The 27004-nt window shown below is 41.7% G+C and overlaps 1 long non-coding RNA gene across 1 annotated transcript in view; it reads right to left on the bottom strand.

Moving 5' to 3' along the window:
• The window catches only part of LOC137650012 (uncharacterized), a 40277-nt gene extending 13654 nt beyond the window's left edge, over window positions 1–26623 (bottom strand). Inside the window, exon 1 of the long non-coding RNA XR_011045900.1 lies at window positions 26484–26623. This is a non-coding gene — a long non-coding RNA (uncharacterized lncRNA). The remainder of the gene's footprint in view (window positions 1–26483) is intronic.
• Between the last annotated feature and the right edge of the window lie 381 nt (window positions 26624–27004).

Below are 27004 nucleotides of genomic sequence, written 5' to 3'. Positions count from 1 at the left end.
CTCAGTAAAGTAATGAACCACGCAAATCCATGGAAAGTAATGAACCACGCAAATCCATGTAAAGTAATGAATCACGCAAACCCCAGTAAAGCAATGAATCACACAAACCCATGTAAAGTAATGAACCACTCAAACCTCAGTTAACTAACGAACCACACAAGGCCCAGTAAAGTAATGAATGACTCAAACCCATGTAATTAATGAACCACACAAACCTCAGTAAAGTAATGAACCCGGCAAGGCTCAGTAAAGTAATGAACCACACAAATCCCAGAAATGAACCACGCAAACCCCAGTAAAGTAATGAACCACACAAATCACAATAATGTAGTGAACTGCGCAAACCCCAGTAAAGTAATGAACCACGCAAACCCCTGTAAAGTATTGAACGAGGCATGACTCCATAAAGTAATGAACCCCACAAATCCCAGTAAAGTAATGAACCACGCAAACCCCAGTAAAGTAATGCACCACGCAGACCCCAGTAAAGTAATGCACCACGCAGACCCCAGTAATGAATCAGACAAACCTCAGTAAAGTAGTGAACCACGCAGAGCCCAGTAAACTAGTGAACCACTCAAAACCTAGTTAAGTAAAGAACCACACAAGCCCTGTAAAGAGATGAACCACGCCAACCCCAGTAAAGTAATGAATTACGCAAGCCTCAGTAATGAACCACAGAAATCCATTTACTTAACCACGGAAATCCCATTAAGTAATGAACCACGCAACCCCAGTAAAATAGCGAACCATGTAAACCCCCGTGAAGTACTGACTAAAAAAAGTACCAAAGATTACTGAATCATAAGAAAAAAAATCCCCCACCTAAAAAGAGTATGTATCTGAGTAAAGTTATAGTGAACCAAAAAGAATGCGAAAGGGGAATTTTCTAAATAAAAGCAAGTAGGCCTAATGTAAAAGGTTATAGAGAGAGAGAGAGAGAGAGAGAGAGAGAGAGAGAGAGAGAGAGAGAGAGAGAGAGAGCGAGAGAGAGAGAATGTTTGATAGTTGTCCGCAGGTGTGGACGTGTGTTTCAATGCTCTGTATCGAATCTGGCTTTAAACGGAATCATTGTATATCTCGTTGTTTATACTATGAAAAATCTCTTTGTGAGTGTTTGCTAGTATTGATATTAGTGAAATATAGTGCTAAAAATCAGTGGTTTCCTTGTATGTGAGGTCTGTAGTGAAAGGCCTGACCCAGCATTTTTGTGTTGGGGCGGGGCTACTTAAAAAGTTCATTGAAAAATTATTCAATATGCCCTTCCTTAGAAAACGAAAAGAAAAACTTAATCCCGTGAATGATTTCGATCTATTTGTGACTGAAATCGACACGGTACTCCAAGGAAAAGAGGAAAATATAATGGCAGCAGCTTATGAAGAATGTGATGACTTAGGCAATCATGGCATGTGTGGGCACTGAGTCCTATGTCGATGATGGGATACAATGCGATGAATGCCGAAGATGGTACCATGATGAAGAAGCTTGCTCTAATTTAAGGGATGGTACAAGTACTCTTTTAAAAAGCAGGAACATCATTTATGAATGTCCAAGATGTGTTGAGACTGCATGTGTTGACATGACGAGACTAAGCATCAACATAGCAGAGATGAAGGTAAATGTACGACAACAGATGTCTGGTTTTATGGATATGGTAACTGCTCAATACACTGATATGCGTCAAGAAATTGTTGAGCTGAAAGAGAAACTTATGGAATACGAAAAAGAGAATGTAACCAAGACTACATATGCAAGTAAGTTGAAATCAAGAAACACTTTGGTTATAAAATCTACGGAGGAAAATAAGAAGGCTTCAGATATCAAGAAAACTATCATGAAGATAACCACGAATGTCGAACAGGTCAAAACCTCTAAACAAGGCCACTTGGTAGTTAATTTTGCGGATAAAACTGGGTTAGAAAAGGCTAAAAATTACTTAGAAGAGGTCAAGAATGACATTAAGGTAGAAGTAGATAAAAAGGATCTACTTAAACCGAAGATCAAGGTCTGCAATATTGATGAAAATGAAGATGATATAATTGCCAGTATAATGGAGAAGAATGAATGGTTGAATGATATATGTGAAAACGAAGACGACTTTAAATTGATCAGGAAGTTTAAATCAAGACAAAGCGGTAAATTACACGTCATTATAAAGTGTAGTCCAACTATCAGGAAAGTCTTCCGTAAAAGAGATGATAGAGTATATACCACGCTTGGAGGATGCTGTAAAATCTATGATTCCTACAATGTATTTCAGTGTTATAAAAGCCAGGAATTTGGTCATACTGCTGAAAATTGTAGCAAGACTTAGGTATGTGCCAAGTGTAGCCAGGATCATCGAACCACGGATTGTACTGTAAATACGTTAAAGTGTCATAACTGCACAGTGAGGAATTACAATGATACGAATCATAAGACATATGACGATAACTGTAAAGTATACAAGGAGGAGCTTACCAGGATAAAAAATAGAACCGATCATGGAGTCTAGCCCATTGGTAAAGTGTGGTCTGATAAATATTCAATCGGTGGGGAATAAAACCATAAAGATTAGAAATCTTATTAACGAAATGGAATTAGATTTATGCTTATTAACGGAAACTTGATTGCAGGGAAATATTAGTGATAACTCAAAGATTCAGGAGATGACGCCGTGTACTCACGATTTCTACCACGTACCAAGAAAGGACAAAACTGGAGGAGGAGTGGGTGTCTGTGTCGAAAACCTTCTCTAGGGTTTCTATCATGAATGAAATAGTATTTGAAACGTTTGAATATATCTGTTTAAAACTAACAAGAAACAATAAGGTAGTGAATATAATAATATATAGACCACCAGCGAGTAATATGACTAAATTCATTGAAGAATTTAGTATTCTTGTGGGTGTGGTGGACGATATTAAAAATACATTAATTGGGAGACTTCAACTGTTGGGTAGACGATGAAAATGATAAGGCTAAAGAACTCAAGGAAGTATTTGAGATGTTTAATTTAATAAACAGTGTTTTGGTATCAACGTCAGTAGGTGGTCATACACTCGACTTGGTCATATGTGGAAAAGACTCAGACCTAATAAAAAATCTTGAAGTGGAACCAGACTTTGAGATCTCAAAAACACAAACTCATCACCTTAAATGATAACATAAATTGCACCAGAGTATTGAAAAAATATATCACATATAGGGAACGGGAAAATTTTGATGCTGAGAATTTTATTGAAGCTGGTGTAGCGCAAATGTCTTGTGTGAACACATAATGTGAACATATGGTAGACATAGAATGTGTTGGGTGCTATACCAAGAAATACAACGACAATTTTGAAAAAATGTACGATACCATGTGTCCCATAAAGAACAAACAAATAGTGGTACGCAAAAATGTTAGATGGTATAATAGTGAGCTATTAAAGGCAAAAAAAGACAGACGTAAGATGGAAAGTAGATGGAAAAGAGCCAAATCCTTACAAGCCAGAAATCCATATAATAAGGCCATAAATGACTATAACATCCAGTTACAAAAAACAAAAAGAAAATTCTACAACGGCGAATGTAAAAAAAAACAATAACATGAAGGGCTTTCACAAAAACCTTGATGATTTGATGGGATTAAAGAAAAAATATGTCTTGCCTGACAATGTTTGTGCAGAGAGTTTTGCTATATTCTTTAGTGAAAAAATTGATAAAATCTATAGAGGCTTCCCCCAAAATCACTTGGAAGGACAGTCAGCTATGCCAGTGAAGGAGGGAAAGAAGTTTAATAAAATTTAAGGAAATAAATATGTGCGACTTGTTAAAGGTTATGAGAGAGATGAAGAATACATATTGTGGAAACGACCCTTTCTCAAACAGTTCAATAAGTGAAGCTCCAAACAAGCAAGTTGTATATAATATTTACCTGAACATAATTAACCTAAGTATATCACAATCCTGTTTTCCTAGCTGTGAAAAAACTGCGTTGATCAAACCAATTTACAAAGGGAAAGGTGATGTAAACGAGCTAAATTCATATAGGCCCATTTCAAATTTATCCTACATGTCAAAGCTTATTGAAAAAGTCACAAGTGAGCAATTATGGGCGCATATTGACGAGTTAGAGGTATTCCCGGAAAATCAATCGGCCTACAGAGCTAATCATTCTACAGAAACTACTTTGTGCTCAATAATGAATGATACGATAGGTCTTCTTGATGGGGGAATGTGTGGAATTTTAATTATGTTAGATCTTAGTGCTGCTTTTGACACTGTTGTGCACGAGTACTTACTTGACTTAAAGTCTATTGGAGTGACTGAGGAAGCACTGAAATTTTTGCGAAGTTACTTAGTGAACAGGAAGACTATTGTAGAAGTTTCTGGAAACCGATCCAATGAGATAATTCTTATGAAGGGTGTACCACAGGGTAGTGTCCTGGGCCCTATCTTGTTTAACATATATACTATCGAGCTATCACACATCTTGAAAAAACAAAAAGTGGGTTTTAAACTATATGCAGATACTACTCAGTTTTACCTCTCAATTTCAACAACACAAGATACAGAGAAGAAAATTGATGAGATAATGACTGAAATAAAAACATGGATGCAGTGGAAAAAGCTCAAATTAAATGATCATAAAACAGAATGTATGTTCTTTGGCACAAAGGTGGCTTTGAAGAATTACCAGTTAATTCAAAGTATAAAAATTGGTGATGCTGATGTTGGGATTGTGCCTGTTGTGAAAAATGTAAGTGTACTGATAGACTGTAATTTGTCAATGAAGGACCAAATTGTGAACACAGTGAAAGTGTGTAACTATCACCTGAGAAACATAGCATTTATTAGAAAATATTTAACAGAGGGCAGTACAAAAATTTTAGTGATGAGTCATGTAATATCAAGGCTTGATTATTGCAATTCTCTGTACTACAAATTGCCCAATACACTACTAAGAAAGCTTCAAAATGTGCAAAACCGGGCGGCTAGACTGATAAAAGGCATTAAATTTCGGGAGAGAATAACTCCTGCACTGATCGATCTACATTGGTTACATGTTAGGGCTAGAATTGAATTTAAAATTTGCTTGTTGTACCAACCGTGTTTCACACAATTGTACATAATTCCTTTTGTATATATTATGGTTGTATCTTCGCTCTTCCCTCGCACTAAAACGAACATGAAAATTCAAGTCTGGTTTTTCCTTTGTGATTTTGTCTGTCTTGTGAACTTGTCATGTCCTGTTGCCTTGAGGTTTTGTATATAAGGAGAGTGTTCCACAACAATATAACTCAGTCGTTTCCAATCTGCCTTTAATTTCACAACTCCTCTCTTGGCCCGTCACATTGGTGACCCCGGAAGTCGACTCGCTTCCACAGCCTTCCACCCCCACCCCCTCGCCCCTCCATCGTTGGTACTATGACGGACTCTACGGCAGTTGGCGCTACGGCCTCTCCATTCAAACTTTCATCGTTTGCCAGCGGAGAGGCGTTTGCTTGGTTTCAGCGCGCAGAAGTCCAGTTTCGTATCAGGGGCGTGACTCGCTCAACCACCAAAGCGGATTATGTTCTCGCGGCGATACCCGAGGACACCTTCCCAGAAATATCCGACTGGCTTTGTGAACAAGGAGACACCCCAATAGCGTATGACGACCTCAAATCATACCTTCTGCAACAGTACTCGCCGTCGCCAGCCGCCCGTATAGCAAAGCTTTTTCAGCTCTCGCAACAACCGTTGGGGGACCAAAGGGCTTCGCTTGCCCTCAGGGAAATGACCAGTATCGCTCGCCTTCAACCTGCCGCAGACGGCTCTCCTCGTGAGGTGAACCTACTCCGTGCCCTTTGGATACGCCGTTTACCTGAACCTGTGCGCGCTGCCATACCCGATGTCGATAGTTTACCCATAAAGGACTTGATGACCAAAGCCGACGCCCTTATGGACAGCCACTTCAAGACCTCCATTAACGCCTCCACCCTTGACGATGAGGATGCCTATTCAACGTACACCGAAGCTGACATGAATGCCGTAGGACATACACGCCTACCCCGTGACGTGCCGAAGCGGCGACAAAGCCGCCCACCACCCACCAATCGCTCGCGCCCCAACGAACGAGTTCTACAGCAACTTACTACCTCCCATCCACCGCAGTTTTGCTACTACCACTTCAGCTTCGGGGCAACCGCGAAGAAATGTGCCAAGGATTGTCAGTGGCCAAAAAACATGTAAGTAGGCCATCGCTTGTGGCGGTGGCCTCCCATGTTTCTAATCTTTTCTTTTTACAGGATGCAGGAACGAGTGTGCGATTTTTGGTAGACCCGGGTGCTTGTCGTTCTCTTTTGCCAAGGAAACTCTTCAAGGCACAACGTAGTCTGTCTACATCTGCCGACATCCGCTTGGTAGCTGCCAACGGATCTGCGATACCCACCTACGGTTACGAGAGCCTCACATTATCGTTCGGAAACGGTAAATTCAATTTGAAGTTTCTCGTTGCTGATGTCACAATGCCAATCCTCAGTGCGGATTTCCTCTCTCATTTCCACCTTCTGGTCGATGTCGCCCACCGACGATTGGTCAACGCGGACTCGTACTTGTTGACACCTCTTCAACCCGCCCCCTCTAACCTCGCTCTCCACATCAGCGCACCCACGGATGCCTACGCCCACCTCCTCACGTCGTACCCAGAAGTTTTCCGTCCAGAACTTCGCCAAACGCCCACGGTTCCTGCTAAGCACGGTATTTATCACCATATCAAGACGACGGGACCCCCAGTCTTCGCAAAATTCAGACGTCTGGCACCGGAACGATTGGCAGCCGCCAAACAGACGTTCGCCGAAATGGAGAAAATGGGCCTTTGCCAAAAGGCCTCCAGCCCATGGTCGTCACCCTTACACATCGTTCTGAAGAAAGACGGCTCCCTCCGTCCGTGCAGGGATTACAGGCGCCTGAACATGCAAACAGAACCGGATCACTACCCCCTCCCAAACATTGCCGATGTAACCTCCTACCTGCACAAAGCAAAGGTTTTCTCTACGCTCGACCTCCTGAAGGGGTATTATCAGGTGCCTATGAACCCAGAAGACATCCCCAAGACCGCCATCACCACTCCGTTTGGCACATACACCTTCAATTACTCCTGTTTTGGCCTTCGTAATGCTGGGGCAACATTTCAACGTCTCATGGATGGCATCTTAGGGGACCTCCCTTTCTGTGTATGTTATGTGGACGACATACTTGTGTTCTCCTCCTCAAAAGAGGAACACCTCCGTCACCTGCGCATCGTGCTCGACCGCCTGCAACAAAACGGCCTTGTAGTCCGGTACGACAAGTGTACCTTTGGCGCCAACGAAGTGTCGTTCTTAGGGCACCGTATCACTCCTGAAGGAGTCCACCCCCTCCCTGAGAAGGTAGCAGCCGTTCAGAATTTCCCCACGCCCTCGACCGTCAAAGCTCTGCAGGAATTCTTGGGCATGATCAACTATTATCACCGCTTTCTGCCAGCCATTGCCGCCACTCTTGCTCCCCTCTACGCCTCCCTCAAGGGCAAGCCAAAGGACTTGAAGTGGGGTCCCCTTCAAGAAGCGGCCTTCTGCAATGCAAAGAAGGCCCTATCAACTGCTGCGGCTCTCAATTTTCCTATCCCACACGCCCCTCTCCTTCTCTCCACCGATTCCAGCGACGTCGCTATTGGTGCAGTACTCGAGCAGGTGGTCAAAGGCTCGCCCCACCCATTGGCCTTCTTCAGCAGAAAACTGTCCAAGGCAGAATCGGGTTATTCTACCTTCGATCGAGAATTGCTGGCGGTGCACCTGGCTGTCCGTCACTTTCGCCATTTCTTAGAGGGTACGCCCTTCGTCATTCGCACAGACCACATGCCTCTGGTGCACGCCTTCACTCGACAGTCTGACGCCTGGTCCGCCCGTCAACGCCGACATCTCTCCGCCGTGGCTGAATACAATTGCACCCTCCAATACGTCCCTGGGAAAATGAATCCCGTTGCCGATGCCGTCAAGAAACACGTTGGCTGCCGTTCAACTAGGATTGGATTACAACGCCCTGGCTGAAGCCCAACGACAGGATCCAGAGTATCAAGCTTGTAGGACATCCTGCACGTCCCTCCGTTGGGAGGATTTTCCCCTCGAAAACTCCAACACCACCCTCCTCTGTGACGTCAGTACTGGTAGACCGCGACCTTGGATTCCTGCTCCCAAGCGCCGACAGGTGTTTGATTTCATCCACGGCCTTTCACATCCCTCGTGCCGTTCTACTGCACAGCTGCTGAAGGCAAAGTTCATTTGGCACGGCATTTCTAAGGATGCTAAGGATTGGGTCCGTGCCTGTACTTCTTGCCAAACTTCCAAAGTACATCGACATACGGATTCAGGAGTGGGCACCTTTCCTCAACCTCAGCGTCGTTTCGCACACATTCACGTCGACGTTGTGGGCCCCATACCCACATCACAAGGACATTGTTACCTGTTTACCGTCATCGACCGCTCCACTCGTTGGCCTGAAGCCATTCCCATGGAAACTGCAACGTCCGCCTCATGTACATCTGCCTTACTCTATGGATGGATTTCAAGATTCGGTATCCCTGAGCATATTACTTCTGACAGGGGAACCACTTTCACCTCTCAATTATGGACGTCATTAGCGAATCTCCTGGGCATCACCCTACATCACACAACGGCCTACAACCCCGCTGCCAAAGGAATGGTTGAACGTTTTCATCGCACCCTCAAAGCAGCTTTGATGTCTCGCTGCAAGGATTGCAACTGGTTTACTCAGCTTCCCTGGGTCCTCCTTGGACTAAGGACCACTCCTAAAGACGCCCTCGACGTCTCGGCAGCCGAAATGGTGTATGGCGACCCGTTGGTCGCCCCTGCCGAGTTTTTTCCTTCTACAACCTCCTCCGACGATCTCCAGCGCATACGTCACGTCGTGGGAAAATTTACTCCGTGCCGCCAGACTTACAAGCCCCCAACGAAGCATCACATACGAACGGACTTGCACTCTGCAACGCACGTCTTCCTGCGCAACGACACCAGCAAGCCACCGTTAACGCCCCCTTACACGGGACCTTACCTTGTGATCCGACGCAGTCCGAAAGCATTCCTCCTAAACATTCGGGGCAAAGAAGACTGGGTCTCCATTGATCGTCTAAAACCTGCTTATCTTCTGCCAGATGACCCGCCTACAGTTCGCCTCTCTAGATCAGGGCGCCCTATTTAACATGTACAGTATGTCATTTTTAGGGGGGGAGCCATGTACCAACCGTGTTTCACACAATTGTACATAATTCCTTTTGTATATATTATGGTTGTATCTTCGCTCTTCCCTCGCACTAAAACGAACATGAAAATTCAAGTCTGGTTTTTCCTCTGTGATTTTGTCTGTCTTGTGAACTTGTCATGTCCTGTTGCCTTGAGGTTTTGTATATAAGGAGAGTGTTCCACAACAATATAACTCAGTCGTTTCCAATCTGCCTTTGATTTCACAACTCCTCTCTCAGCCCGTCACATTGTTGACTCACAAAGCACTTACTAGTGATAAGCCTAAATATCTTCGTGATTGCTTGGTCCCCTACCCTGAAGCTACCAGCGCCGCTGTAAGAGTTAGACATGCCGATGACCCACATAGACTATTCGAAATTAGTGTGAATCATGCAATAGGAGGAAGAACGTTCAGTTATGCTGCACCGAGACTCTCTAACGACCTTTCACTCGATGTCAAGAATAGCAATAATGTGGCAGCTTTCAAGAAAAACCTGAAGACTTATCTTTTTAGAAAGTGTTAAAATAGTGACCTGAAAACTATTAAGCCTGAATACAAATGCTAGCGAAATAACTGATAACGATACAGAGCAAAATATTAACTGGAAAGAAATTATTTTTTCACACACCAAGGCCCGCCTGAACAGACCTTTAGTGTTTGATGGAGGGCGAGAAATATACCCATAAAAGTAAAAGTAAGTAAGTAATCCTCAGGTTGCAGTGAAATTAGTTTTCATTTTAAAAACTGTAGGCTACATATAACAGGGAAGCGTGTTTTAGTGCTCTCGATAATGAGGGAAGGAGTGATAAAAGATTAAAAAACAAAATTATTGCATACACGTGACAAATTCAAAATTTTACATATGTTAGTAAATCAATAAACATGAAATAAGTAATGTAAATATAAATATAATCCCTGCAGTCTCTCTGCCTCCCAGGTATGTGTATGGAGGGAGGCGGGCGTACTCCGGTGTGACACTTGAACCGCACTGTTTAAACAAGGCTAAATGAATACGGAATTTTTTTTGGGAATATTGCCGGTGAAACGATCGATAGTCGAAACGTTTCGGAATTAAGGCCATCGAGTTAACTATCACCCCATTCAATATTTTTCACTATTTCGATATATTACGATTTGCATCATCTTGCACTTAATTTACTTAGTTTCTTTCGCGTTGTCTACGCAAATTCTTTACAAATGTTACGAGATATAAGCTTAATACAGATTTTCCCACATCTCTATTAACATAGATCCTAAACATCGAAAGGTTTGTATAGTCTTGGTCGAGACATGACCGAGTAAGTCAAGATTTGGCCATTGTTTTATTACGATCAATCAGTTTTCAACGCATAAGAATTGGGGTTTAAGATAAAAACACCAAATGACAAAGCAGACCTGTAACCTTTCTAAATATGATCGTTCTGATTATTACTTTACTAGACCCTTGACAGTAAACTACTTTTTGTAGTTCTGTAGCTTTTTGTTAATCTTAGATGCTCAAATTACTATGCACACCAATATTGCAAAGATTGGAGATAAAGTGAAGTTGGATTTCTGAATTGAGATTATATTATTTGTGTACCTTTGAATATGCAGTATCTAGTTAATCATAAAGCGTATAAAGATCTCCGGAACAGAGAGAGAGAGAGAGAGAGAGAGAGAGAGAGAGAGAGAGAGAGAGAGAGAGAGAGAGAGAGAGAGAATGTTGCATTCCACTTATTGGTTACGTCTGATAAATTATCATCTATTATCAAGGTTAGCTGTGACCATAATGTTCAGGTTAATTTAGAGAGAGAATGTTGCATTCTACTTATTGGTTACGTCTGATAAATTATCATCTATTATCAAGGTTAGCTGTGACCATAATGTTCAGGTTAATTTCAAGTCCTAATCATCAGAAGAGGAAGAACATTCTGAATATATAGTGTAAAGAATATCATAGATAGACTGTAGGAGCCAAAATCAAGAGGAACTCTTACACGCACACACGAGGTGAACTGCAAAGGGGTAAAGTACCGACTGTGAAATATATCTTGCCCGAAGTCCTCCACACACAAGCTATGGCTAAGATTACCAAAGGCCTTTAAGAGATAATGGCAAAAGATTTATGGTTGAATTGGTGGCATGTACTATAGGGTTAAATTTATGGCGTGGTTAGAACCATTGTGGTTAAATTACTGGCATGGTTGGAACTACAGTATTTTGGTGGAAATTAACGACGTAGTTGGGAATGGCATTCGTCTAGGAACTTTGCTAGAGAAATTTGGACAAGCCAGACATGAAAGAATGAAGCTTATGGCCAAAAGGGTTTAGCACCAACAATGGTATGGGTTGGAATTATAAAATATAGGCCATATGGCGTGACACTAAGATAGAGAAGCATATTCAGCCAAGAAGAGCAAGGGAGGTAACTAGTGCATACCTAAAAGTAACAGGGGTTAAGAAAACATTTTAAACGTAGCCGAATTGGCTATGATCAAAACTAGCTGGGAGAACTTTAATTTTCGCTGAAAATACAAGATAAGAACTGGGTGTATGGACAAAAGAATTTGGAGACGAACAGAGGGTATGGACGAAAGAACTTACGAGCAAACGGGTATGGAATTGAGAAATTTAGTGAACAGGGTATTATTATTATTATTATTATTATTATTATTATTATTATTATTATTATTAGCCAAGCTACAACACTAGTTTGAAAAGCAAGATGCTATAAGCCTAAGGGCTCCAATAGGGAAAAATAGCCCAGTAAGGAAAGGAAATAAGGAAATAAATAAATGACGAAAACAAATTAACAATAAATCATTCTAAAAACAGTAACAATGTCAAAACAGATATGTCGTATATAAACTATTAAAAGACTTATGTCAACCTATTCAACAAAATTATTTGCTGCAAATTTGAAGTTTTGAAGTATGTATAAAAGAACTTTCGGACAAACAAGAGACATGGGTGAAACGTTTCGGACAAACAAGGGGCATGGGTAAAAACTTTCGGACGAACCGGGGGCATGGGTGAAACCTTTCGAACGAACCGGGGGCATGGGTGAAACCTTTCGGACGAACAGGGGGTATGGGTAAAACCTATCAGACAAACAAGAGGCATGGGTGAAACCTTTTGGACTAACAGGGCACATGGGTGAAACCTTTCGGACAAACAGGAGGCATGGGTGAAATCTTTCGAACAAACAGGAGGCATAGGTAAAACCTTTCGGACAAACAAGGGGGGGAATGAGTGAAGCCTTTCGAACGAACAAGGGGCCATGGGTGAAACCTTTCGGACGAACAGGTGATATGGATGATACTTTCAGACAAACAGGAGGTATGGATGAAACCTTTCAGACAAACAGGAGGCATGGGTGAAACCTTTCGGACAAACAGGAGGCATGGGTAAAACCTTTCGGACAAACAGGAGGCATGGGTAAAACCTTTCGGACAAACAGGGGGGCATGGGTGAAACCTTTCGGACAAACAGGGGGGCATGGGTGAAACCTTTCGGACGAACAGGTGGTATGGATAAAAGCTTACAGACAAACAGGAGGCATGGGTGAAACCTTTCGGACAAACAGGAGGCATGGGTAAAACCTTTCGGACAAACAAGGGGCATGGGTGAAACCTTTCGGACGAACAGGGGGCATAGATGAAACCTTTCGGACAAACAGGAGGCATGGGTGAAACCTTTCGGAAAACAGGAGGCATGGGTGAAACCTTTCGGACAAACAGGAGGCATGGGTAAAACCTTTCGAACAAACAAAGGGCATGGGTGAAACCTTTCAGACTAACAGGGCACATGGGTGAAACCTTTCTGACAAACAGGAAGCACGGGTGAAACCTTTCAGACAAACAGGAGGCATGGGTGAAACCTTTCGGACAAACAAGAGACATGGGTGAAACGTTTCGGACAAACAAGGGGCATGGGTGAAACCTTTCGGACAAACAAGGGGGCATGGGTGAAACCTTTCGGATGAACAGGGAGCCATGGGTGAAACCTTTAGGATGAACAGGTGGTATGGATGAAACCTTTCGGACAAACATGAGGCATGAGTGAAACCTTTCGGACAACAGGAGGCATGGGTAAAACCTTTCAGAGTAAACAAGGGGCATGAGCGAAACCTTTTTGACTAACAGGGCACATAGGTGAAACCTTTAGGACAAACAAGGGGCATGGGTGAAACCTTTCGGACAAACAAGGGGCATGGGTGAAACCTTTCGGACAAACAGGGGCATGGGTGAAACCTTTTGGACGAATAGGGGGCATAGGTGAAACCTTTCGGATAAACAGGAGGCATGGGTGAAACCTATCGGATGAACAGGGGCCATGGGTGAAACCTGTCGGATGAACAGGGGGCATGGGTGAAACCTGTCGGATGAACAGGGGGCATGGGTGAAACCTGTCAGATGAACAGGGGGCATGGGTGAAACCTTTCGGACAAACATGGGGGCATGGATGAAACCTTTCGGACGAACAGGGGGCCATGGGTGAAACCTTTTAGACTAACAGGGCACATGGGTGAAACCTTTCGGACAAACAGGAGGCATGGGTAAAGCCTTTCGGACAAACAAGGGGCATGGGTGAAACCTTTTGGACTAACAGGGCACATGGGTGAAACCTTTCGGACAAACAGGGCACATGGGTGAAACCTTTCGGACAAACAGGGCACATGGGTGAAACCTTTCGGACAAACAGGAGGCATGGGTGAAATCTTTCGGACAAACAGGAGGCATAGGTAAAACCTTTCGGACAAACAAGGGGGGCATGAGTGAAGCCTTTCGGACGAACAGGGGGCCATGGGTGAAACCTTTCGGACGAACAGGTACTATGGATGATACTTTCAGACAAACAGGAGGTATGGATGAAACCTTTCAGACAAACAGGAGGCATGGGTGAAACCTTTCGGACAAACAGGAGGCATGGGTAAAACCTTTCGGACAAACAGGAGGCATGGGTAAAACCTTTCGGACAAACAGGAGGCATGGGTAAAACCTTTCGGACACACAAGGGGCATGGGTGAAACCTTTCGGACGAAAAGGGGGCCATGGGTGAAACCTTTCGGACGAACAGGTGGTATGGATGAAAGCTTTCGGACAAACAGGAGGCATGGGTGAAACCTTTCAGACAAACAGGAGGCATGGGTAAAACCTTTCGGACAAACAAGGGGCATGGGTGAAACCTTTTGGACGAACAGGGGGCATGGATGAAACCTTTCGGACAAACAGGAGGCATGGGTGAAACCTTTCGGACAAACAGGAGGCATGGGTGAAACCTTTCGGACAAACAGGAGGCATGGGTGAAACCTTTCGGACAAACAGGAGGCATGGGTGAAACCTTTCGGACAAAAAAGAGACATGGGTGAAACGTTTCGGACAAACAAGGGGCATAGGTGAAACCTTTCTGACAAACAAGGGGGAATGGGTGAAACCTTTCGGATGAACAGGGGGCCATGGGTGAAACCTTTAGGATGAACAGGTGTTATGGATGAAACCTTTCAGACAAACATGAGGCATGGGTGAAACCTTTCGCACAAACAGGAGGCATGGGTGAAACCTTTCGGACAAACAGGAGGCATGGGTGAAACCTTTCGGACAAACAGGAGGCATGGGTAAATCCTTTTGGACTAACAGGGCACATGGGCGACACCTTTCTGACTAACAGGGGCATGGGTGAAACCTTTCGGACTAACAGGGGGCTTAGGTGAAACCTTTCGGACAAACAAGGGGCATGGGTGAAACCTTTCGGACAAACAAGGGGCATGGGTGAAACCTTTCGGACAAACGGGCATGGGTGAAACCTTTCGGACGAATAGGGGGCATAGGTGAAACCTTTTGGATGAACAGGGGGCCATGGGCGAAACCTTTAGGATAAACAGGGGGCCATGGGCGAAACCTTTAGGATAAACCGGAGGCATGGGTGAAACCTATCGGATGAACAGGGGCCATGGGTGAAACCTGTCAGATGAACAGGGGGCACGGGTGAAACATTTCGGATGAACAGGGGGCATGGGTGAAACATTTCGGATGAACAGGGGGCCATGGGTGATACCTTTCGGACGAACAAGGGGTATGGATGAAACCTTTCGGACAAATAGGAGGAATGGGTGAAACTTTAGACAAACAAGGGGCATGGGTGAGACCTTTCTGACTAACAGGGGGCATGGGTGAAAGCTTTCAACTAACAGGGGCATGGGCAAAATCTTTCGGACTAACGGGCATGGGCGAAATCTTTCGGACTAACGGGCATGGGCGAAATCTTTCGGACTAACGGGCATGGGTGAAATCTTTCGGACTAACGGGCATGGGCAAAACCTTACGGACGGACAGGGAGCATGGGTGAAACCTTTCAGACGAACAGGGAGCATGGGTGAAACCTTTCAGACGAATAGGGGGCATGGGTGAAACCTTTCGGACAAACAAAGGGCATGGGTGAAACCTTTCGGACAAACAAAGGGCATGGGTGAAACCTTTCGGACGAACAGGGGGCATGGGGAAACCTTTCGGACGAACAGGGGGCATGGGGGAAACCTTTCGGACAAACAGGGGGCATGGGGGAAACCTTTCTGACGAACAGGGGGCATGGGTGAAACCTTTCGGACGAACAGGGGCTATGGGTGAAAACTTTTGGACGAACAGGAGCCATGGGTGAAAACATTCGAACGAACAGGGAGTCATAGGTAAAAACTTTTGAAAATAACAATGGGGGCACAGGTGAAAACTTTTGAACAAACAATGGGGGTATGGGTGAAACCTTTCGAAAAAATCAGGGGGCGTGGGTGAAACCTTTCGAAAAAACAGGGGGCATGGGTGAAACCTTTTGAAAAAACAGGGGGCATGGGTGAAACCTTTCGAAAAAACAGGGAAGATGTGTGAAAACTTTAAAATGAACAGGGGAGCAATGGTGAAAACTTGCAAACGAACAGGGTACATAGGAGAAAACGTTTGGACAAACGGGGCATAGATGAAAACTTCGGACTAACAGCGGGTATGGGTGAAACAATTTGCGAAATAATCAGACTATGGACATATTTGGATGGGGGTATGGGTGAAAACTTTCGGACAAACAGGCATTACACCTAAAACAACTTTCAAACAAGGGGTACAGCTAAATTAACTAAGACGACAACGGGTTGTGTGTGAAATAACTTTAGGACATAGGGGGTTTGGGTAATCATTCGGACGAACAGCAGGTACGAGTGAAAGAACATTCAGATGAACAGGGGGTAGAGGTGAAATAATGACAAACGGGATATGAGTGAAATATCCTTCGTACAAATAGGGGAAATTAAAACTTTCGTAGAAACAACATTTATGGGTGAAGCAACTTTCAGACAAACTCGATGGTACAGCTGAAATAACTTATAGATGAACAGAGGGTATGGGTAAAACAACTTGCAGAAGAAGGATATGGGTGAAAAAATTAAAGAACAAACATTGGTGAAAACATTAGGATGAACAAGGTTAAGGGTGAAAAAATTAGGATGAACAAGGTTAAAGGTAAAAAATCAGGATGAACAATGTTATGGGTGAAAAAATTAGTATGAACAGGGTTACAGTATATGCGAAACAATTTACTGACAAAAAGGGTGCATGCAAACTTTCGCACAAACAGATACATACAGGTGAAACAACCTACAGACAAACAGGGGTGCAGGTGAAAACCTACAAACAAAAAAGTGAGGGTGAAACAACATACAAATGGTTATGGGTGAAATAACTCGCCTGAGGTAATGGTAAAAACTTACGGTATAGGCGAAAGAAATTACGGACGAACCTACATAAACAGAGGTTTAGGTGAAACAAACTATGGACAAACTGGGGAACGGGTGAAACAACCTACGGACAAACAGGGGTACGGGTGAAACAACCAACGGACAAATGGGTACGGGTGAAACAACATACAGACAAACAGGGATAGGGGTGAAAACCTACAATCAATGGAGTGAGGGTGAAACAACCCACGGACAAACAGGCATACAGGGGAAAACCTAAGGACAAACAAGCGTACAGGTGAAAACTTAAGGACAAACAAGCGTACAGGTGAAAACCTACGAACAAGTGTATGGGTGAAAACCAATGAACAAACATACAGGTGAAAACCAACGAACAAACAAACGTACAGGTGGAAACCTACGGACAATTAAGCATACGGGTGATACAACCTACAGACAAACAGGGGTATGGGTGACCTACAGACAAACAGGGGTATGGGTGACCTACAGACAAACAGGTACAGGTGAAAACCTACAAACAAAGGAGTGAGAGTGAAAACATGCAAACGGGTACGGATGAATCAAAGATCGGACAAACCGGCATACAGGTGAAAACCTATGGACAAACAAGTGTACGGGTGAAAACCTACGAACAAACAAGCGTACGAGTGAAAACCTACGAACAAGCGCACACAGGTGAAAACCTACGAACAAAGAAGCGTACAAGTGAAAACCTACGGACAAACAAGCGTACTGGTGAAGCAACCGACTGACAAATAGGGGTACGAGTGAAACAACCTACAGACAAATGGGTACAGGTGAAACAACCTACAGACAAACGGGTGCGGGTGAAAACCTACAACCAAAAAAGGGAGGGTGAAACAACATACAAATGGGTACAGGTGAAACAACACACAGATAAACAGGGGTATGGATGAAAACCTATAGACAAACAGGGGTATGGCTGAAACAACCTACAAACAGGTATGGGTGAAACAACCTACAAACAGGTATGGGTGAAACAACCAACAAACGGATATGGGTAAAATAACTTGGACAAACAGGGGTACAGGTCAAACTACTGACACAAACAGGGGTACAGGTCAAACTACTGACACAAACAGGGGTACAGGTGAAACAACTTAAGACAAAAAGGAGTACAAGTGAAACAACTTAAGACAAAAAGGAGTACAAGTGAAACAACCTTTACAAACGGGTAAAGGTGAAACAGCTCATGGATAAACGGGTAAAGGTGAAAAAACTCTTGGATAAACAGGGGTACAGGTGAAACAACTTGTGGACAAATAGGGGTACAGGTGAAACAACCCATGGACAAACAGGTGTACAGGTGAAAAAGAACGAACAGGGGTACAGGTGCAAACTTTTGGACAGAGGGGTAAGGGAGAAACAACTTAAGGAAAAACCGGTGCGGGCAAAATAACTTGCGAACAAACCGGTATAGGTGAAACAGCTTGGACAAACTGGTACACGTGAAACAACTTATGGACAAACAGGTGAATGGTTGAAAAAATGTACAGACAAACAGGGGTAAGGGTAACACGTCTTGTGGGCAAAGTGGTACGGGTGAAACAACTTACTGACAAAAAGGGGTAAGAGTGAAAACTTACAGACACAGGGGTATGGGTGAAACAACTTACGGATAAACAGGGGTATGGATGAAACAACTTACGGACAAACGGGTACGGGTGAAACAACTTAAGGACAAATGGGTACGGGTAAAACAACTTACGGATAAACAGGTGTACAGGTGAAACAACTGACAAACAGGGGTACGGGTGAAACAACTGACAAACAGGGGTACGGGTGAAAAAACTTATGGACAAACGGGTACGGGTGAAAACTTACAAACGGGTTCAGGTGAAACAACTTACGGACAAACAGGGGTTCGGGTAAAACCACCCCCCTCCCAAGGTCACAAACCTTCCCAGTTCACAACCGCTAGTCAGACACCCCTTTCCCAGGTCACAAACTAAAAGCAAATCACGAATAAATCCTTACATTATGAAAAAGTAAAGCACAAATAATTCCTTACCCTATGATTGACACCGGTTTTTTTTTTATTTAATTTTTTTTTTTTTTTGACAATCTTTACAGCAGCTTTGCAGTAGAACGTGTGCCAGCCTTCCCTAAAAATTAAGTCAGAATCGGACCTGTGAGGCATTATTTTGCTGTTATTTTCTAATTTCACGTGAGTAACAATAGCTTTACACCAAACGGAGTGCATTCCCACCATAATCAATGGCCGACATAAACGATATTACACTAAATTTCGAAATAGATTGATGTACTTCCTTTAAAGTTCTCTTGAAGACGTCTTTACGAGATGGTGGTTGAGTTGAAACTGAAGATGAAGGTGGGAAAGAAATGGCTATTGTAGAACAACATCCGGGAACTTACGAAGTACTATTTGTAAGCTGTTAATTGGTTTAAAAAAAAAAAAACACCTGACAAATTCGTCATTGTAAATGCTCAGAAATCTCCCCAAACCATTGGAAAAAACGCATGTGCAATAAGTTCCCTTCAGAGTCTCAGATGCAAACAATGGACAGAGTGAAAAACATACTTCACCCTTTAATCGACCGAGACCAATTATGCCCCAGCCCCTATTAAATAAGAGAAAATACCAAACTAGCCAGCACTCGTCCATTAAATTCTCATAGCGAATTCCAGTTTCGCTAGTAATTAAAGTATCATATTAACCCCATTCGCTTTTGCCAGCTGTTCTGTTTTTATCATGATGTAGTCATTACCTATTTTTAACAACCTACAAGCTTCCAAAAAATTTATGTACAAAATCCCGGATGTTATTCTACAGACATTCCACCCATGAGTTTCACCATGATTATCACATGAAGACGTCTTCAAGAGGGAAGTCCAATCTGTTTCGAAATTTAGTGCAACTTCATCTTTTTCTTTATGTTGAAAACTCCCATTCAGTATATAACTACTTTGGCTCATGTGAAGGTAAAATATGTCTCCGAAGTAATTACCAACGGAGCTTGCGTACGCAACAAATCCATGTACCGCTTGCCAAAACAGGAGCAGTGAGGAGTTTGCATTTCTGACCATTATTAATGCTGCAAATCACTCGTTTTGGGCATTTCCCCACCCAAAAGCCTCTGTTTTCCACTGAGGTCCCTCATGATGAGATCCACAAAGTCAAACGGGTGGTTTGCCACAATAATCATGGTCAGATATCTTATAAAACCCAAGAGAATATGATTTATGTATTTGGTTAGAAATTAAAGTATGCTTATCGTGAAAACTTGCGTATGCACTGGGGATACGGGTGAAAACTTATGAACGAACAGGAGGTATGACAACTTACGAACATGGGTACGGGGAAAACTACTCACGGTCGAAGATGGGTATAGGTGAAAAATTAAGAACGCACAAGTGTGTGAAAACTTACGAACGCTCAGGGGTTATGGGTGAAAAGCTTACGAATGAACAAGGGTTACAGGTGAAACTACTTACTTCCGAATTGGCCTTAAGAAGGAAAGAAGTCTGAATTCTGGGGGACTTGGCACCCACATTTCCAAGTTAGTTAATCCTGCTATCTTGCTAATTGATATCTTAACTAATGCATTATGAAATTCACCCATTAATACTTTACTAAAACTAGACTTTACGACAACGGTCACTGCATTTCATTTCATTGCCCAGTCAGCTCAGCTAACAATTTATGAGATAAAGATACTAAAGTCGTCTCAATTTTGAAAAAAAAATGACGATTAAAGTGTGACTTCCAGACCACCTTGAACCTGATAAACGATCATGATGTCCTCTGGAATATGTTATAGGCTTGACAGTACCTTACATGATTACCAGGTCATCCGTTGAAATAGTAATGTATATACAATCAAAACAAATGCATAATGGAAGAACAGCACTAACGACAGCGTGAAGCCAGTTCTAATTTCTAACAGCTATTAAATCCCGTCTTTTTCGAGGTTCCATGCCATAAAGGGCACCATGGATAAAATCTTACTTCCTGTACTGAAGAACTAAAAGATTAACACAATGCGTTTAAAAAAAGGGTAAATTTACAGTTTCATCCATTATGGGGAAACTGGAATAAAAATATATTTGTTGCATCAGAAATAGTGTAGTTCCAACGAATTTAACGTTTATTTTGACCGCAAACCATCCGATTTGGAGATTTACAAAGTTGTTCTAGAATGCAGAAAGACCCTACTTCATCCCAACAATTATGGGGGACACCAGGTGGGAACCGGGGTTTTGGGTGGGGGGGGCCTCAAATGATATTTGCAATAAATGAATACTTATCCTTCCACCACCCCTCCCCCTATACCCCTATCTAGCCCTACCGGGGGGGGGGGGCTCTGCCCCCCTGCGACCCCCCCTTAAGGCCACAGTGATTTTCAGGGCACTACTGAACCTAATAAACCCACCTAACGTAGCCTAGGGGCTCTGTACCCCTACCTAGGGGTAATACCTAGGCCTACCAGGGGGGGGGGCTCCGCCCCCCCCCCCCCCCCTGCAACCCCCCGTAAGGCCGCAGTGAATTTTGGGACACTACCGAACCTAATACAACCAGCTAACCTACTATGAGATTCAGGGCCTCTGTAACACGGTTTTTTGGACTTTGCTCCTTATCAATGCATCGGATGTAGCTGAAAGTTGACATATGTATATTTTACAACCACACAAATTTTGTTAGCATTATCAATAACCTAAACCCGATAGTTTTAATTTTTATAGAGTAAAAATGATCTAGCCGACGCCATGGCCAGTCATAACGAGCCAAGAGTCGAAAACATTCATTACGTAAGCAATGTAAACACCTTTTGACAAAATTTTACCCCGCCCATCCACCAGACACCCATTCACCTTCTTCCATAGGCTCTGAAACCCATAATAGTCAAGAATGGCTAACAGGATTTGGAATTGCCCCCGTGGTTACAAAACTGCATTTGTCTTACGACTTGCAACTTTGTACAGTCAAGAGAAAGCTCGTGGCCGTATTTACTATAGCCTGAATAGGTAATTATTCAGTTTCTAGTTTAAATCCAAGGTTTATGGTCTGATTTGTATTTAGCGTAACATGATTATAATACTTGTAATGTCAGTCAGGCTTTTGAACATTTCCATTAACTATTCACTATGCCACCAAGAGAGAGAGAAAGAGAGAGAGTGTATGTAAACAGTCTTCATATAACTATTTTTGTTAAAATAAGATTTTTGTGCTAAAATCTCCATCAGACCAACGGATCATCCGATATCATTTTTTTCTTCTTCTTAGGCCGTACGACCGTGTTGGCTATGTTTTGGGCATGACAGCATTTTGTAAATAAATCATGAATAGTTTTAGGAGTTTTATTTGTACATCTAATGGGAAATTATACAAGTAAAGTGAACAGAATTCATTTATCCTTTAAAATAATTACTACATGTCCCCAAACAAATAGTAGTAAAGATGATAATGCAATGAAGGAATGATACAATACTTTATCCTTAGCTTCAACATCGGCAATAACATACCCAGTTGTCATAATTTGTCAGCTTTATGAAATAACCTATTATCTAATGTTTAACTTAATTTCTGAGGAGGCCATAGCTTATTGCACAGTGAAATAACATGACAAAGACTTTATGAATGGCGGAACGATACATAAATGTGGGTGGGGTATCTGCGCTAGCGTAGTAATACTACCATAACAGTAGTGACGCAACAGTACAGTAGCATACATGAATTAAACGTTTAGGCCAACTGCTGGGATCCTTGAGGATCATTTAGCACTTATTACAACTACTCGAGAAATGAGATTTTTTAGCCAGAATTTGAATTTCATATTCCAGCAATGCCCATGATAGCCTTCAGTGTTATCTTGAATTATAACGAGGCCAACGTGGGTGGAGCCTCACGAGGTCATCATTCTGACGATAATTATTGGTGAAGGTTTAAAGCCAAAATACGGTACCGGTTTTTTTTTTTCAGTAAATAGGTAGGTAGATAGACAATAAATAAAAATTGCTTGACATTAGATATATCAGTTATCAAATCAAGCTTGTCTACTACGTTTTTGAAAATTACCAACTATTCCCTACACCTTGTCAATCTGATTGTGACCTATAAAGTAGACTGTAATTTCTTAGGAAACTTATTTTGGGAGTTAAACTAATAATCGAAGTGTTTTTGTATTTATTAACATATTTTGTTCGTTTGTTCATTATGACAATTCTCAGTGGAGAGGTTTCAGAGTTCATAAAGGTGTACTGCTTTGCTTTTATTTACACTTTTGTGTTATTGTTGGCAGAGGTATAGCATTCGTTACGTATAACCAATCATCGAGCGAGAAAGATAGAAGAAATGCCGTCATAAGTTACGTAACGAGTGCGTTCGAAACCTTTTCTCTGAGTAAGTTGGCCCGTCTTCAAAAATCGTCACTTTTACTTAATAAAGTACCAAATTTATTCAATCTACGTAATGCAGAATATAGTCAAAATTTATGTGTAGATATAATGTGCATTCTGAATAAGCGTTATATTTATGAAATTCATAGAAAAAAGTTATTGCGAAAAAACCGTGTTACAGAAGCCCTGAATCTCATAGTAGGGCCCTGTACCCCTACCTAGGCCTACCCCTGCGAGGCCACCCCCCCTTACAGCCACTACCTAACACATCCATCAAACCAAATCCAAAGGGAGGGTACTGCTGCATACATCGTTATACTATCACCATTATAATATACTCTATAAATTAATGAAGCTTACCTTAAACTGTTGGTTCATCAAGATGTGTTGCTGCTTTAAGGAAAACGTGTGAAGCCGTTGGGAAGGTTCCTTGACATGCAGGCCAATTTTGATTTTGTAAAATTAAATTGTGTCTCTGGCACAAATCCACTAGGTTTTCAATAATCCCCGAATGACTTACAACAAATTCATTGCAAGTTAGGAAACAGTCAGGACAAGAAGATGGAATTTCAACTTCTTGTGCAACATGAGATGACGTGCTTGTTACTGCCTCCATTTCTAAGAACGAAATGAAATGCATGGGAAAGATGTATTGTGGCGCTGTTGTATTGTCGCGCTGTGATTGGCCGAACATGTATGACGTCATAGTGGAAAGGCGCTGTGATTGGCCAAACGTGTAAAGCTGGCCATACATTATCCAACTTGGTTGGATAACTATGTTGGGGAACATTTTCTGCTCTAGAGCACACACTGTAAGACCAAGTCGTCCAACATTAGTTATAGATGTCGATCTGTAGTGTATAACATACTGATGGTGCAGTCTCATGGCAGTGGAAAATGTTAAGATTACAACAACCTTCTGCACAGGATGAACAGCAATAAAATAATAAAAAACTGATAAAGTTTATTATCATTAAGCAATATACTTTATAAAAATGTATTAACTGAATATTGAATTCTTAGTAAAATTTCCTTCAAACGATGAAAAATGAAAATAAAATATTGTACCTAATGAATGTACTGTATATTCATCCTTGAAGTTGAACCTAGGTATACTACAATATTATAAAAATACATCAACTAAATATTACATTGTTCAAAAGTGTTTCCTTTATATAATGCAAACTAAAAATAAACTATTGTACCAAATGAATGTATTTTTATCCTTGAAGTTTAATCTAGGTATTCTACAACTAGCTAAGGAGTAATTTAGGTCTTGAAGAAGTTCAGTTATAGTATATTGACTCCCTTGACTTATGTCAGTTGAGACATTTTCATTGGATAGATGATAAGTGCATACAGGTTGGGTTGAAAATGTCAACGGGGTTGATGCTCGAGTACTTGACCTACTGGACGATAGTGACACAGAATCCAATGTTAGCTGGTTTAATTGGACAATTATAAGAATCCTCATCAATAGCTTTTTTCGCATACAACTTCTGTGTCTCGTTCAGCTTTCTGTAGGATACAGCCCAGCTATCCGCATAAGTTGCGGCTTCGCCCTTCTTGAGTTTCTGCTCTTATGAAATCTAAATGTTCGACATCTTTTTGCAAAGAGTGATCTTTAGTTGTATCATGAGTAGCCCGCATTTTTCTGTAGGTACCTACAGTATTTCCAATTCCCTGGTCATCGCTCTCATCCAAATTAGTATCTCCAGGGATCTGGATTTCTTGGTCTCCTAAAAAATCATGCAACAAATCGAAATACCATAAACTTGGTTCGTACATGTCATCATTGCCCACACCAGACTTTTCAGACTTTTCCTTCTTATTTAATTCCCTCCTATGACAAGTTCTCTTATTTTTTTAAACCATCTAGAGTGGCATTGCTAACTATTTCCTTCAAGATATTCAACAGTACTTCCCATACTTTATTTCGTTTGTTTTTATCTTTATATTCTTCGCTTTTCTCTTTCCAAATCGCAGGTAAACTTCTGCATGTACCAATAAAACTTCTCCACTATTCAGTGTCATTTATATTTGCCATCACGTCTATTTGGCACTTTTATAAAACAGCTATTTCCAAAAGAACGTCCCTTTAAAGCAAGGACCACACGCTATCAAACTAGGCTTCCAACTGATGTTGGTTGTGATGTTGTACAACTTGCCCATACACTGTCAAAAAGGTTGTACAACATGAGGCCACGCCCCCTTAAAATCAAAGCTGCTTTGATTCTCTCCAACCAAACCAACCAACCAAAATCCTGTTGTACAACCTGCCCATACACTGTCTAACATTTCATACAACCCAACCAAGTTGTACAACAAGTTGGATAATGTATGGCCCGCTTAAGACTTTATAGTGGACTAGTTTGAGGATTATAGTGGTTACAGGGCTCATTTAAGCAAATACAAGACACAGTCAACAATAACAACCGACTTAGAAAAAATCTGGGAGTAAGACATGAGTAGCGTGAGTTTGATCGTCGATATATAAAGAACTAGGCATTTGCGACAAATAATATTTTACAGAAATACTACAAAAGACTTGCTTTACTCGGGAAATATATTATTATAATAGATTTCCCATAATGGATGAAACTAAATTTTCCAAAAAAAGAATCAATATACCACATTTAGGAGGAGCTTGACTAGCACTCAAATCTCAAAATGTCTTTGGCTCGTTTAGCTGAGTACCGTTGAATTAAACCTAAAGATTTTGATAGCGTACCAGTAGGATTCAAGAACACTTCATACATACCATTAATAACTACATTGACGGTATTTTTTTTTACGATACTGAAAAATACATAAAAATTAACAAAACACATGATGTTCAACCGACCAGAGTTTCGAATATTCACTCATACGAAAACAGCACATTATAAAGGGAATGATTCATCATTACATTACTTGCATGCAAATAACCTTCCTCCCTAAGCATTTACAGATGTAAATTAAAGCATATTACAGGTACCAATGCTTAACGAGTGAACGGACCGAAAACCAATACGACAAAACTCCAAATCTGAATCAGAAAACATCGGTTTTATTCTATACACGCAATTAAATTAGGCGATAAGAAAAAAACTGAATTCGTAACAAAATTCTGAACTACAACCGATCACTAGAGCCTTACCTTTAAAAGACCAGAAGAAATCGAATCGCCAGCGGAACTATTCACTTCAATGTTACCATTACAGGATCCAGTGGAGCAGTGAACCCGGTTTTTCTAAGGGGGCAAAGAATTTCATTTAGCCAATCAGGATTCACCACCACAACATACGTAGGAAAAGTTCTGTATTCTCTTTTCCTATTGGCTGGAAGCTCTTTCATAAAAATAATTCTTGAAGAGAAATCAATCTTTAACCTATATGGCCGCATCAACTTATCAAATAAATGAATAAAAAATATTAAGTAAATGAGTAGCTTAGAAATAAAGTAAAGGCTCAGTCATATAATGAAAATAAAATCAAGGTGCCCTAAATATCAAAGACAGTGCGTAAATATAATGAAAGAATGGGAATAGAAGGTTTTAAAGTTGTATAATTGTATTCTTATTGTTTTAATTTAACGATTAAAAACCATTTCAAGAATTATTTTTAAAATATCACCTTTTTTTTCCTTCCAGAGACAATACTGACGTTGTGAAGAACGAAT

Source organism: Palaemon carinicauda, chromosome 11 (assembly GCF_036898095.1).
Source record: "Palaemon carinicauda isolate YSFRI2023 chromosome 11, ASM3689809v2, whole genome shotgun sequence".
NCBI lineage: Eukaryota > Metazoa > Arthropoda > Malacostraca > Decapoda > Palaemonidae > Palaemon > Palaemon carinicauda.
The sequence above is the reverse complement of the archived record's forward strand: the minus strand, read 5'-3'. Positions and strand labels throughout refer to the sequence as shown.